At 45.1% G+C, this 11,478-nt stretch overlaps 1 protein-coding gene across 4 annotated transcripts in view; it reads left to right on the top strand.

Annotated features, from left to right (window-relative positions):
• Positions 1 to 5,035: 5,035 nt before the first annotated feature.
• ANKRD12 (ankyrin repeat domain 12) overlaps positions 5,036 to 11,478 on the top strand; it is a 67,204-nt gene continuing 60,761 nt past the window's right edge. For 2 of the 4 annotated variants that reach the window (XM_074576644.1, XM_074576643.1), the window contains exon 1: positions 5,349 to 5,580. The gene's annotated coding sequence lies outside the window, so the exon portion shown is untranslated. Of the gene's footprint in view, positions 5,581 to 11,478 lie in introns of all 4 variants that reach the window. The other 2 variants (XM_074576642.1, XM_074576647.1) reach the window with 2 other exon arrangements.

Here is an 11,478-nt window from a genome sequence, read left to right as displayed (position 1 = left end):
CCACCACCACCCCGCCAAATACCAGTAGTACTCTACTAAAAGAATGAACAGCAACAAGAAACCACTTCCTGTACAAATTTATTCAATATAGCCAAGGTATGCAGTTGGGGGGGGAAGACAGAATATACGAGAACAGTTAAATACATGGCTAAGTGTAATATGTGAAACTAGTTATTTGACTCGCACATCCTTCTTTACTGCTGTGTATCAGCTACTTTTAAGAACTGATTGGTGTGAAATGGAGGTATTTCTCCCAATATCAAAAGAGTTGAAGATATTTTTTTAAAAACTTGACTGCATATTGACACACATTCTTGTAAAATCTAGCAATGCTTTATGTATGTACATATACATTTCAACATAAATTAGGAAACGTGAACGTCACCTGAGACCATATTGTGTTTGCCTCTTCTGAAATCTGCTGTGTAACTTAGATTCTTATTACAATTAATGTGATAGATGTAACTTAATTGTATTATTTATATTCTATATCTAGTTTGTTTTGATATTCTGATTAACAGTACTTCCCATAACTATTCTCCCTCTTCTGAGTCAAATTTTCTATCTACAGATTTCCCTGCGTTATGATTATCTCAAATAGTCTGTTCACGCCCCACCTTTATTTCAGTAGGTCTGTGAAGTTCCTTAATGTAGTACTGTTGAACAAGTAGTGTTACTGTTGGTAGTTCTGAGAGCAAAATAGGTGTGTATATAATTTGTATGAAAAATCTTGCTATCCCTTCTACATTACTAAATTTAATAAAATTAGATCACTGAATTGCATACAATTGGAAAAGTAAATTTGATAAATAAATACAAGTCATTAGTGAAGCAGTCCTTCGATAAGCACAAAAAAAAATCTTGTATGCAAGTGGTATAGAACACTCTGCATGTAAGAAAATAGTACAAGGATTGAAATATTATCTGTAACTTAAATTTGCTGAAAGGTTCCTCCAGTGTTTGTAATAGCCACATGCCTTGTAGCAGGCCAGGCATCTGGCACTGTGTGTCAGTGTGTCACTTCTCTGGAGACATGAAGTGAGATGGACAGTACTTTACATCCTGATGCAAAGACACGCAGTCTGTAACTAAGCTGTTTGCTCAACTATAACAGAGCTGTATCCTAGTTCATGCAGGATTACCTTATTCTGACCCAGAAGCAGGCAACTATTTTTAAGTTATACATGGAATATAAATGAGGATTTTGCATGTGTTATGGAACTATCATGTGCTACAGTTATTTGGATTTTGTATGCAACTGTGAAACTGATGGGATTGCATGTGTTGAGGGGAAACATAGTTTTAGACCTGCCAAGTTGAAACTTTGAAGCATGCAAAGAGAAAGCCCTAGAATGCAACATTCCTCCCATTGGTAAAGCTGGACAGGAGAATTTGTTGTCTTGTCTCACTTTTCTCCCGTGTTCATTCCATCTGTACATGGAAATCGTGATGTCTGTTTCATGAGTACACGTGGACTTCACCAGTTTCCCATTTGGTGGCAATCATGTTAATGATGTTCCACAGACATGTATGTCAGTCGTTTTGATGCAACACCTAACACTCTGCCAATCACTTGACTAGAAAAGGATAATTTACATTATCTTTGTGTGGTACAAATCTGATACACCACTGTTTAAACTGAATATTGTAGGGCAGCTATAGGACTGTGAAATATTTGAAGATAAATATGCAAATAACCGTTACTCCTCTTTCTCATCTTACCCACTTAATTCATTATTTAAATGAGGCTTTACGGTTCTGGTTTCTTCAAAAAAGTTTAACAATCATTGTATTAAGATAGATGATTAAAGAAAAAAATAACATATTGCGTTATTTCAGGTTTTGTTGAAATCTGAACATTTCAAACCTCAAACATCTCAACCAGAAATACAGATTCTGCAGTATTTGTTACATGTAGTAGTTTACTGTATACAAAATTATTTTCACAATAACATCATGCAGGACTGTGATGAGGATTAACAAGGTGATCATTATGGAAGAGTTACATAATACTATAAGAATTAATATATCCAAGTTCTCTTTTCTGTTCTTGAATAGCTACAGGTAATACCCTGTGCTTGCTTTTACTAGTAGTATTGAATATTTTAGGTAACAAATACTAACAGGACATAATTTCTATTGTTTTCAATCCTCGATAGCAGAAGTTTACTAATAGTCATTCTGGGCAGCTGACACTAACTTGTCAAATAATCAAACACTTAATTCTGCAGTTTCTATCTACCAGTTCATATCTTGGACTGTGTGACTGAGTTAAATGAAAAATGAGTTAGCTACAGCAATAGCAGATACACTCCTTAAAGTAGTAACGCAGCAGTAATGGAACCGATTCTGTGTTTTCGGTGGTCCTATTTGCCCCTCTCCTTGAATGAGAGAAAAATGAAAGCGTTCACATGCTGTATTAATTCTCCAAATGTAAAAGTGCAACGAAAAAAAAAAGGTAAAAGAAAAGCCCTCTAATGGGGAAGGAAAAAAAAAAATACCTACAGAAGATTTTAAGAAAAATAGGTACAGTTTTGGGAAAGGAAATGAGATTTAGAACATGGAAGCGGAAGACACACAAAGAATCCACTGGACTGAGAGAGTGAATGCTGGTGGTTCTTTCCTTTGGTCAGAGTAATAGGAAACTCCACTAGGTAGCCAATGATGCATTCCATGTTGGATAATGGAAAGGATTTCTGTGACCTCCCCACACAGCTAGAAAAATGTTATCTGGAGCTGTGTTCTGCCATGAAATAGGAAAAAGCAATGAAATTGAGTTCCAGCTATGCAGTATGTTAGTGGGCTCATGGGCTGACCGGCCAGTTACCTACCCAAGGCTAGCGTGTGTGCTTTCACCAGCATGACATTTTGCAAGTTCTTAGGATACAGTTCTTATTTTAGATTGTACTGTACTGCAGTTTGAGATTCTCAGTCACTGAATTACTAGACTGATTTCAGCAATGACAGTTCAACCAGATGCTGTGCACGTTTGTCTTGATTAAGACCAGTAGTTCACACTGCTGCTAACACACGATGTTTCGCTAGGGAGGGCAGATCCCGGGAAGTACTATGCACACCAAGAGAGCACAACTACAAAGGCATTTTGCAGCTGTGCTATGTAAAAAGGAGGGGCTTCTGTAGACAAGGGGAAGAAACTAATATAAGGGCAGCAATTAGCAATTAACTGACTGATGCTTTTTGTTAGTCCAAACAGTAGCTCTTAGACTTAAGGAACCATATTTTTTAGTTACTGATAGACATTATTATCAAATCATAACATCTGCTGCAGAAGATGTTGCTTATAAGTCTCCTTTCCCATTCTCTCGGCTGCTGGCTGTGAACATCTACCAACACACGCCGAAATCCTGGGACTGCGTGCTACTGGTGCTGATGCACAAGGATCAGAATGCAGTATTACACCACCGTCCCAATCCTGCAGCCTGTCATGTCATAGAAGGTGAATCATCAGTGTCATCCCTGTATAGCGCTGTGTGAAGAACAAACATTCTGCCTTGGGAAATAGTTCTTACTCCATTTATGCTGGCAGTGGGGTAGCCTGCCCGCTCTTCAATCTGCTTGCCACCTCAAGCAATGACCTCTGTAATCAACCTGACATGAAAGAAGTGAATGCAACTGCCTTTGTTATGTGGCCACAGGTGTCACCATACCTGCTGCTCCTGGTCAGCTCGAGGTATTCGAGGTACACTAACAGCATCAAACGGAAATGGTCTGTACCAGCACTTTACAGGAAGATTTTGAAAGCAAATGAGAGAAGTTTGCCTAAACAGTAAGATGTTGTGCAGCAGGGGAATAGTTGAGATTTGTGATGCCATTCTCTACCCATGCTGAAACATGATGGGTGGAAATGAGAATACAGGGGAAGTTCACACAATAGATTGCCTTAATCAAAATAATCTTTTAATTCTGAAAATTTCACATTTCTGACTTGCATAGTAAACATCAAGGATTTCTTGCTTTCTGCACAATAACAGAGGGAAGTAGTCCAGTAGCAGACCGAACATGCCAATTAATACTGCATCAAATGTAAGGGCTCTGTTTAGCTGCCTTCTCAAAATACTGCACCTGACAGCCCACCTGTCTTCAGCACCTTCCAGAAGCACTCTGGAAGAACCCAGGAGCACAAAACCACACAGATTCTTAAAGTCTTACCGTGTACCATTTTAATAAGCAAAGGCAAAACCTTTCACAAGTGCAGACGAATGACCAGTTTTTAAGGTTGTAACTAAAACTAACGCCAGCCTACTTCTGTAACCCGTTCTGATGCATTTATAAGACGTCTGGCTTACTGGCATTAAAGTCTGTAAGGTGTGTGGTTTTTTTTCCCTTTCAAAACTGGAAGCGGGCCCAAACTCCAATCGGGGGATCTGTGCCCGCCTGCGAGGCTTGGGGCCGCATGCCCCCCACAAAAGGTCCTGCAGGTCTTTGCCCGCACCCGCCGGGCAGGACTCTGCCTCCGGACAACGCCGGGCGCGGGAGGAGGCACCGAGCAGGCCACCGGCCGCGGCGGGCTCCACCTCCCACAGCCTCTCCACGCGGGCGCCCCGACGGCGATCCGCTCCCCCCTCCCCAGCGCCGCACCACACGCACCTGCCTCCCGGGGCTTCTCCCAAAACCTTGCGGGCCCCTGAACCGCGGCCTGCCGGGACGCTCCGCTCACTCTCAGCACCTCTGGGGGCGCGCACACCGCGGACACCGGCCCCTCCCTGTCCACCGGTACCGGCCGCGCCGCCGCGCACGCGCACGGCGCCGGTTGTTAAAAACTCACTGCGCCATCGCCGCCGGAAAACCCCTCCCCGGGGAGGGGAGCGGCAGCCGCCGCCGGTAACGACGGGTCGCGCTGGTGGCTGTAGGTCGGCTGCCGTCCCGCGGGGACGCGAAAGCTCTCGTCGCCTCGTCCCGTCCCTGCCCCGCGACCCAGGCGCGCCCGCGGCTGGGGCCGCCGCCGCCGCCATTTCCAGAAAGTTCCAGCGGCCGCCGCCAAGGCGAGAGCGCGGCCGCCCCGGCGCGTGCGCACGATGCCCGCCCGTCGCCACCCTCTTCCCTCCAGCCCCTGGGCACCCTGCGAGCCCGTTATTCCCCCAAGGTGGGGACGGGAACGGGCGGCGAGGGGCCCGGCGGGGCGTCCGTGCCCGTCTCCCCCAGGACGGAGAACGGAGCGGTGCAGTGGCCCTGCCCCCCCCCCCCCCCCCCAACCGGCGTTCCTTCGCCAACCGCCGCCCGAGCGCTGTAACGTTCGCGGCAGGGCCCGCCCGCCCCTGTGTGGGGGCCACGTGGGCGGGGCGCGGCCAATGGGAGGCCGGCGGAGCGCTACTCCAGCGGCTGCTGTTGGGGAAGGGGGGGGGAAGCGGCAACGGCAGCGCGGGGTGAGGGAGGGCGGCGGCGGAGAAGGAGGAGGCGGAGGACGGGGGGTGTTTTCAAACCCGACAGCCACAGCGGCCGGAGCCGGGGCTGAGCCCGAGCCCCTGCGCACCGCTGGTGGCGGCGGGTGGCACCGGCTCCCCTGTCGGATCCCTACGGAGAGAGGGTAGGACGCGTCCCGCCGCTGGCTCCCGGGAGAAGGTGAGGACCGGAGCGCACCTCCCCACCCCTTCCCGGTGCGCGGCGGGGGACCCCCGGTCCCGCCCGCGGGGTGCCACCCCCCTGTCTCTGAACGGCGGGGCGTCCGGGGAGCCCTCACCCGCTGCCCGCCTTGGGGTGGGGGGGGTGTAACCGCTGCCCTGCCCTCCCCGGCGGCGGGCACTGCGCCTCCCCCGCCCAGCCCGGCGGGGCGGCGGGCCTGTCCCCGCGTTGCCCTGCCCGGGGGGATAGGCACGGCGGCGGCGGGCAGCGGCTGTCCCCTCTCAGCCTGTCAGCGCCGCGGCGGGAGCCATGGCCGCCGCTGTCACCGTCTGACGGCCGCGCCTCTCGCACGCCGAGCCCAGCCCCTGTCCCGCCGTCCGGAGCGGGGCCCGCTTGCGGCCGGGGGGCGACGGGTGCTGGGGCGGCGGTTGCCAGGGGAGGCAGGGCCGGGGCTGTGGGGAGGGAGGCGGCGGCGGGGCGGCCGGGGCGCGGGTGCCGAGCGTGGCATGGCGGTGTACACACATACACACACACACACACACACCCGCCACCGCCCCGCCTCCGCGTCGGGAATTTCGGTAGCTCTTCGCAGCCTCGGGAGTTGCTCCGCCGATTTGGGCTGTGCCGCCCCGCCGGGGCAGCCTGTCCTCCTCCCTCGTCACATAGAGACCCGGGGCGAGCGGGTGCGGCGTTTGTGGCGCCTTCCGTGACACGCTCGAGGGGGTGGCCCGGTGGTTTTGCAGGAGAATACGTTCAGGCGCCTGTGGTGTGCCGGTACCAGGCAGCCGCCGCTGAGGTGGGGCACGGTAACTCGCACAGCACAGGTGACACCAGGCAACAAAGGAAGGACGAGAAATGAGAAAATGCCAGGCTCAGTTGCACAGTTCGTTCTAGTTCTAGCCTGACTCTCTACGTACCATTGCTAATACTGTCTCTTTTCTTTTCTTTCTTTTTTTTATTTTTTTTAAGGACTGGGTAGCTAATAAGAAAGGAAAGGATTTTTTTATTATTATTATTTGAACTCCCAGATAAAATAAGTAGTTCAATGCTGTCAGCTAGTGTTGCTGTGTTCTGTGCCTTTCTTCTGCGGGCCATGTGATGCAGAGGAAAATCTGAATTTTATACCTCTGAATTACTAGGTAGTTTATGGGATAAACCAGTGCTTTAATGACGACAAGTGAGTAAGTTGTGATGCTTGTAGGAACAAAAAGCTATCAGACAGATGTGGAACAGTCCAAATGTACTTATGTTCCAGGAAAGAAATGTTTAATCTTGGAACGCTAGGAAAGGGTGAGATCATCATGTCTATAAGAAATCACTAACTTTTACATAAAATAATTCAGTGTTATTGACATGCCATGATTTGGAGGTGGGGTTTGCATCTAGTTTTGAAGCAGCAAGGGTTTGGGTGTTTTTCAGTATGCAAGTTGGTGGCAGCTTGGTTGTTCTCACATCTTAGTTACTCTAGGTCCTCACATCTAGGTTACTCTAGTGACATGGTGAGCTACCCACAGGTGCTGTGCAGCTGCAAAGAACTAAGTGTCCTGTGCTTTCCTTCTACTGTAATCTGCTGTAGTTCAGTGGGTAAGAGTCCACAGAGTACTAGATCTTCAGAATGATGTGAGACATCAGGGCATTTCACCTGTTCTTGTTGTTTGAGGCTTGTGCAGATGTTGGGTGTCCCTTGCTTTTCTTAATTCTTTAGGTGGAAACCCAGACTCTCAGCTAACCTTATGACTCGATGAGCTGGGGACCTTAATCTCACCCTTGTATGAATTCAGTAGGTTTCTGTGCAAGCTTGAGAAATGAACTGTTCAAATAAAATTGCAGGTATAGCAGAATACTTCCTTGGGAAGGTAATAGTAAATCCACTGACTGTCTCTCTCTTTTTTTATTTTTTTTCCCTCTTTAATGCTTCTGCTTTCCTGTATGTGTCCTGTAAGCTAAAATGTTAAGGAGTGCCAATGTTTTTCTCGGCACCCGGGGGACTATGGTGACATTCTTGTGGTGATGTCAGTTTTTTGGTGTACGGTATGTGAGTCCCTTTTCTGATTTCCTGGCTTTTCTGTAGTAATTACTGAGTGCAGTCAGTTGATGAGAGAGCCTCTGGTTCTTTCGCAAAGATGACAGCTCAATATTTCAGATATAAGGATTTCTGCCTTTCCATTACCATCTCTTTGTGTGTTCTTCTCCCACCCAGAGGTTTTTTCAAAATTAGTTGTGAACTCTGAATACTACAGGCAGCAAAGCTTAGGACAGATGTTGTGTAAGAAAGCAAGCTCTGTGCAACAAACCTAAGTTCATTTACAGTTTCTTCCAGCAGGCTTGCATAATAGGTAACTTTATTGAGGAATAGGCCTTTTAATAAGCGGGCTGAATGAGTGCTTGTATGAAGCTTCTGTTTGTTTGGCATTAGTCGTAGGGGGTACTATCTTACCACTTACCTTAGGTTTAAAAGCATGAACTGAAAATTGAATACCTTGGTTTGCTAAGTCCTCTGTTTGTTAAATTAAAGTCATCAATCATAGCCTCAAGCAGCAGCTTCTCTGCACCATGTGGTGTCTGTTTAAATTGCTACAAAACCCATAAACTGTTGCAGCTTTAAGTTAACTAGGTGGAAGAGTCCTGGATATCCTTTTAGGGAAAATATTGGCACCTAGAAATGGCTGAGCTAGAACTTCTTCCTCAATGCTGGGCATACAGATATATGAAAACAAATTCTATTTGTTGAACTGATTTACCATGTTTAGATGGTCTTAGGCTGATGAAATTGTCTGAAAGATTAGCGCAGTTGTTCTCTTTAAAACTGGAAAAAAATATTGATCACAAAATATATAATGATTAACCTGCCACCACACTGTTAATATGCACACTCAGAACAACTTATTTTTGACAAATTCGATCTTATCTTGTGAAAAGGTGGGCTGGGTATGAGTGTTTGGTGTTTCTTCTCTTCCATGTTCTATTGCAGATGGAGTAGTATAAATGTTGATTGGTCATTTAGTCTCCAGATCAGACTACATTTTTTTAACTAAATCATTAGACTCTACTTAGACTCTAGCGACAGATGGTATGAAATAAATATTAGCACAAACTCTATCTTGCATTTTGTGTTACAATACTGAATAGTTCTATTAACAGAATAACAGAAGTCAGAGCCCTGTTAACGTCTTTAAGGTTTTTTTCTTACCAGTTCATTATTATTCCAGAACCTAGGGAAGTCTTAGAAAGTTCCTCCATAAGCTTGTGGAGCCATACTTTGTATCTTACCTATGCCATTGAGGATCTTTATTGCCACCTTGCGTAAATCTAAATATTCATTTAAAGAGAGACTTGAAGCCCTTGAGAGTATGACTTTGCTTTGGCTTATTTTGGGTTATCTCCCTGGATCCGGCGAAGCGTCCTTATATCTGCTTTTATCTTTAGTAAGCAACAAATGAATAAACTGTCCTCAGTTTCACAGCTGCTGCTCAGAGTGTTCTAGGTAGTGATAACATCACAAGAGGATTGGTTTCACCCTGGTTTATGCTAAGAAAAGCCATTAGCAATGTTAGAGATACAATTACGATCTATATTAGAGACAAAGAGTAAAAGTGCAAGCTGATGAGGAAGACTTGAGATACTTTCTTTCCTGCCCCTGTCATGTGCTTTCTATTTGCCAGTAGCCTAGTGGAGACCAAGAGTATTGGAATGACTTTCTTGTTCTGAGGCTGCATTCATGAGGCTGAAAAACCATCAGAGGTAGAAAGCACTTTTTTCCCCTCTTTGAGCCTCATAATGTGTTAAATGCAACAGAAACCAAATAACACTGTATTTCCAGGAGTATTGTTGTGGTAGAAATCTTAGAAAGTTCCAGTCCTTCACGGCAGCAGAAATAAGCTTACTTACATGAAGACATTTCCTATAGTTTCCCTTCTCTCACAAAGATTTTTGTGTTAGTCCTACTTAATAGGTGTCTGGCTTTTCAACCCTTTCAAGCTCTGATAGACAGATAGATAGCTTCCTTAGCTGCTTCATGGAAATATCTTCCTCTTGTTTATGTTCACTTCAAGAATGTGTACAACAAAGAACACTAACTGAGAGAAATCAGCTTTCTGTGGTGCTCCACACTGTTCAGCAACCTACTAATCTGAGTTCTTACCACTAGTTTACTGATAAAGGGAAAACTGAAAGATGATTTAGTGATATTCTCTTTCTAGAGTGAGCAATGCTAATCTATTTGTCTTCTGACTTCAGGAAGGGACAGGTGACTTGACAGCTTGTATTACCTTTATAAATAAATAAAAAATACTGTCTTTTGTCTTGAAAATAACTGTTTCTTTGCTTCCAGTCCCTTCAGTTCTTCAGATGACGTAGTAAAACATTAATGAAGGTTAATTGCACTATTTACTGTAGTTTTACAGCTCTAAATAGTTATACTTGTATGCAAACAGTATTGGGTTATTCTCTCTCCTCTGTTTCTAGAGGAGGTGTTACCTCCTCTGGAGGTAACATATGTTACCTCACTATCTCTTTTCCCCCAAAGAAAAATTATTTCCATAAAGGAACTGGCATATGATTTTGTTCTGTTACTTTTGTGATATGTGGCGATGGCCAAGAGGTGGCAATAAAGACCGCTGAATATTTTGCATGTCTTCACAATTTAGCCAGGACAAAATCCTGTTATCCAGTTGGGGACCTGTAAGTAAGCCTAGTCAGAGTCAGAACCTTGCTTTTTTTTCTCTGCGTCTACTGTTTTAGGTCTTACTTGTGAACAGTAGCACTGAAGCACGTTGTTTTACTTGTGGTGAATCGTGCTGAAGTTGAAGGACTGTGAGTAGGTGTTGGCCGTTCATCTGCTTTTAGCCCGTGAAGGGCTTTTGCATGTTTCTAGGTTATGTTCCTTCTGTCAGTGCTGTAGATAAGTTGTGGGTTTTCTTGGTGTTAGGTTGGCAAATTATCATTAACTTATGAGGATTTAAATATAAATTGCTGAGTTTCTAGTAATAATGTACAGAGTAGTTTTGAAATCTCTTGTCTTGGAGATCTTTAGAAGGTTTCCAGAGGGGATGTAGATTCCTGTAGAAGGAATTTAAACTTAATTGGCAATAGGCTTGCTTATCTGAAGCTTGTCAAGGTACTGATAGAAAAGCTTTTAAGTTTTTCTTTGGTAGGCACTGTGGTAATGGAATAGTCATTCTTAGTTGACAAAGATCAACTAGTTACATCTTTAAGGAATAACCAGTAGATCAAAACTGAAGCTTACAACTCCACTTCTCCATTTAGCTTAATGGGAGTATCATATTATGCTAAACATCTGTGCAGGTGCTTCCTTTGAACCCATAGCTCATCCTAAAAAAGACTCAAGAGGAAGCACCTGTGAACATACAAGTTTTTTATACTTGTAGATTAGAAGGGAAGAGTAATGGATTTTGCAATAAGTTTCTTTGGCTCCTGAGAACCAGAGTTCTTGGGCAAGCATGGCTCTTTGATTCTATAAAGAGGAATCCTATTGTGGGAAAGAAAAGAATCTCCTTTATTATGAGAGACTATCCAGAATAAAGGGAGATCCCATCAGGCATTCTGGAAACTTATGTATGTCTGATTCTCAAGCGTAAAGAGGTGAGGTTGTTTTTTCCATGTAAATGTCTATTTCAACAGCTAGGTATGTCCCTCAGCAGGGATGTTGTTTGTATTCTACACAGCTGTCTTAATGATATGATTTAACTTCAGTATGACATCAGTACTCACAAGCTACATGGGTTCTTCTAGCCACCTGTGTAAGTCTTTGTTGGAATAAATGCTGTCCTGACTACATGGCATAAGTTGCTGGAGAATATAGAAGACTTAAACCTTTTCATATGCTGAATGTATCAGCAGGAGGAGAGAACTGCCAGTAGGCATACTGCTGCTGAGGTA

Source organism: Larus michahellis, chromosome 2 (assembly GCF_964199755.1).
Source record: "Larus michahellis chromosome 2, bLarMic1.1, whole genome shotgun sequence".
NCBI lineage: Eukaryota > Metazoa > Chordata > Aves > Charadriiformes > Laridae > Larus > Larus michahellis.
The sequence above is the reverse complement of the archived record's forward strand: the minus strand, read 5'-3'. Positions and strand labels throughout refer to the sequence as shown.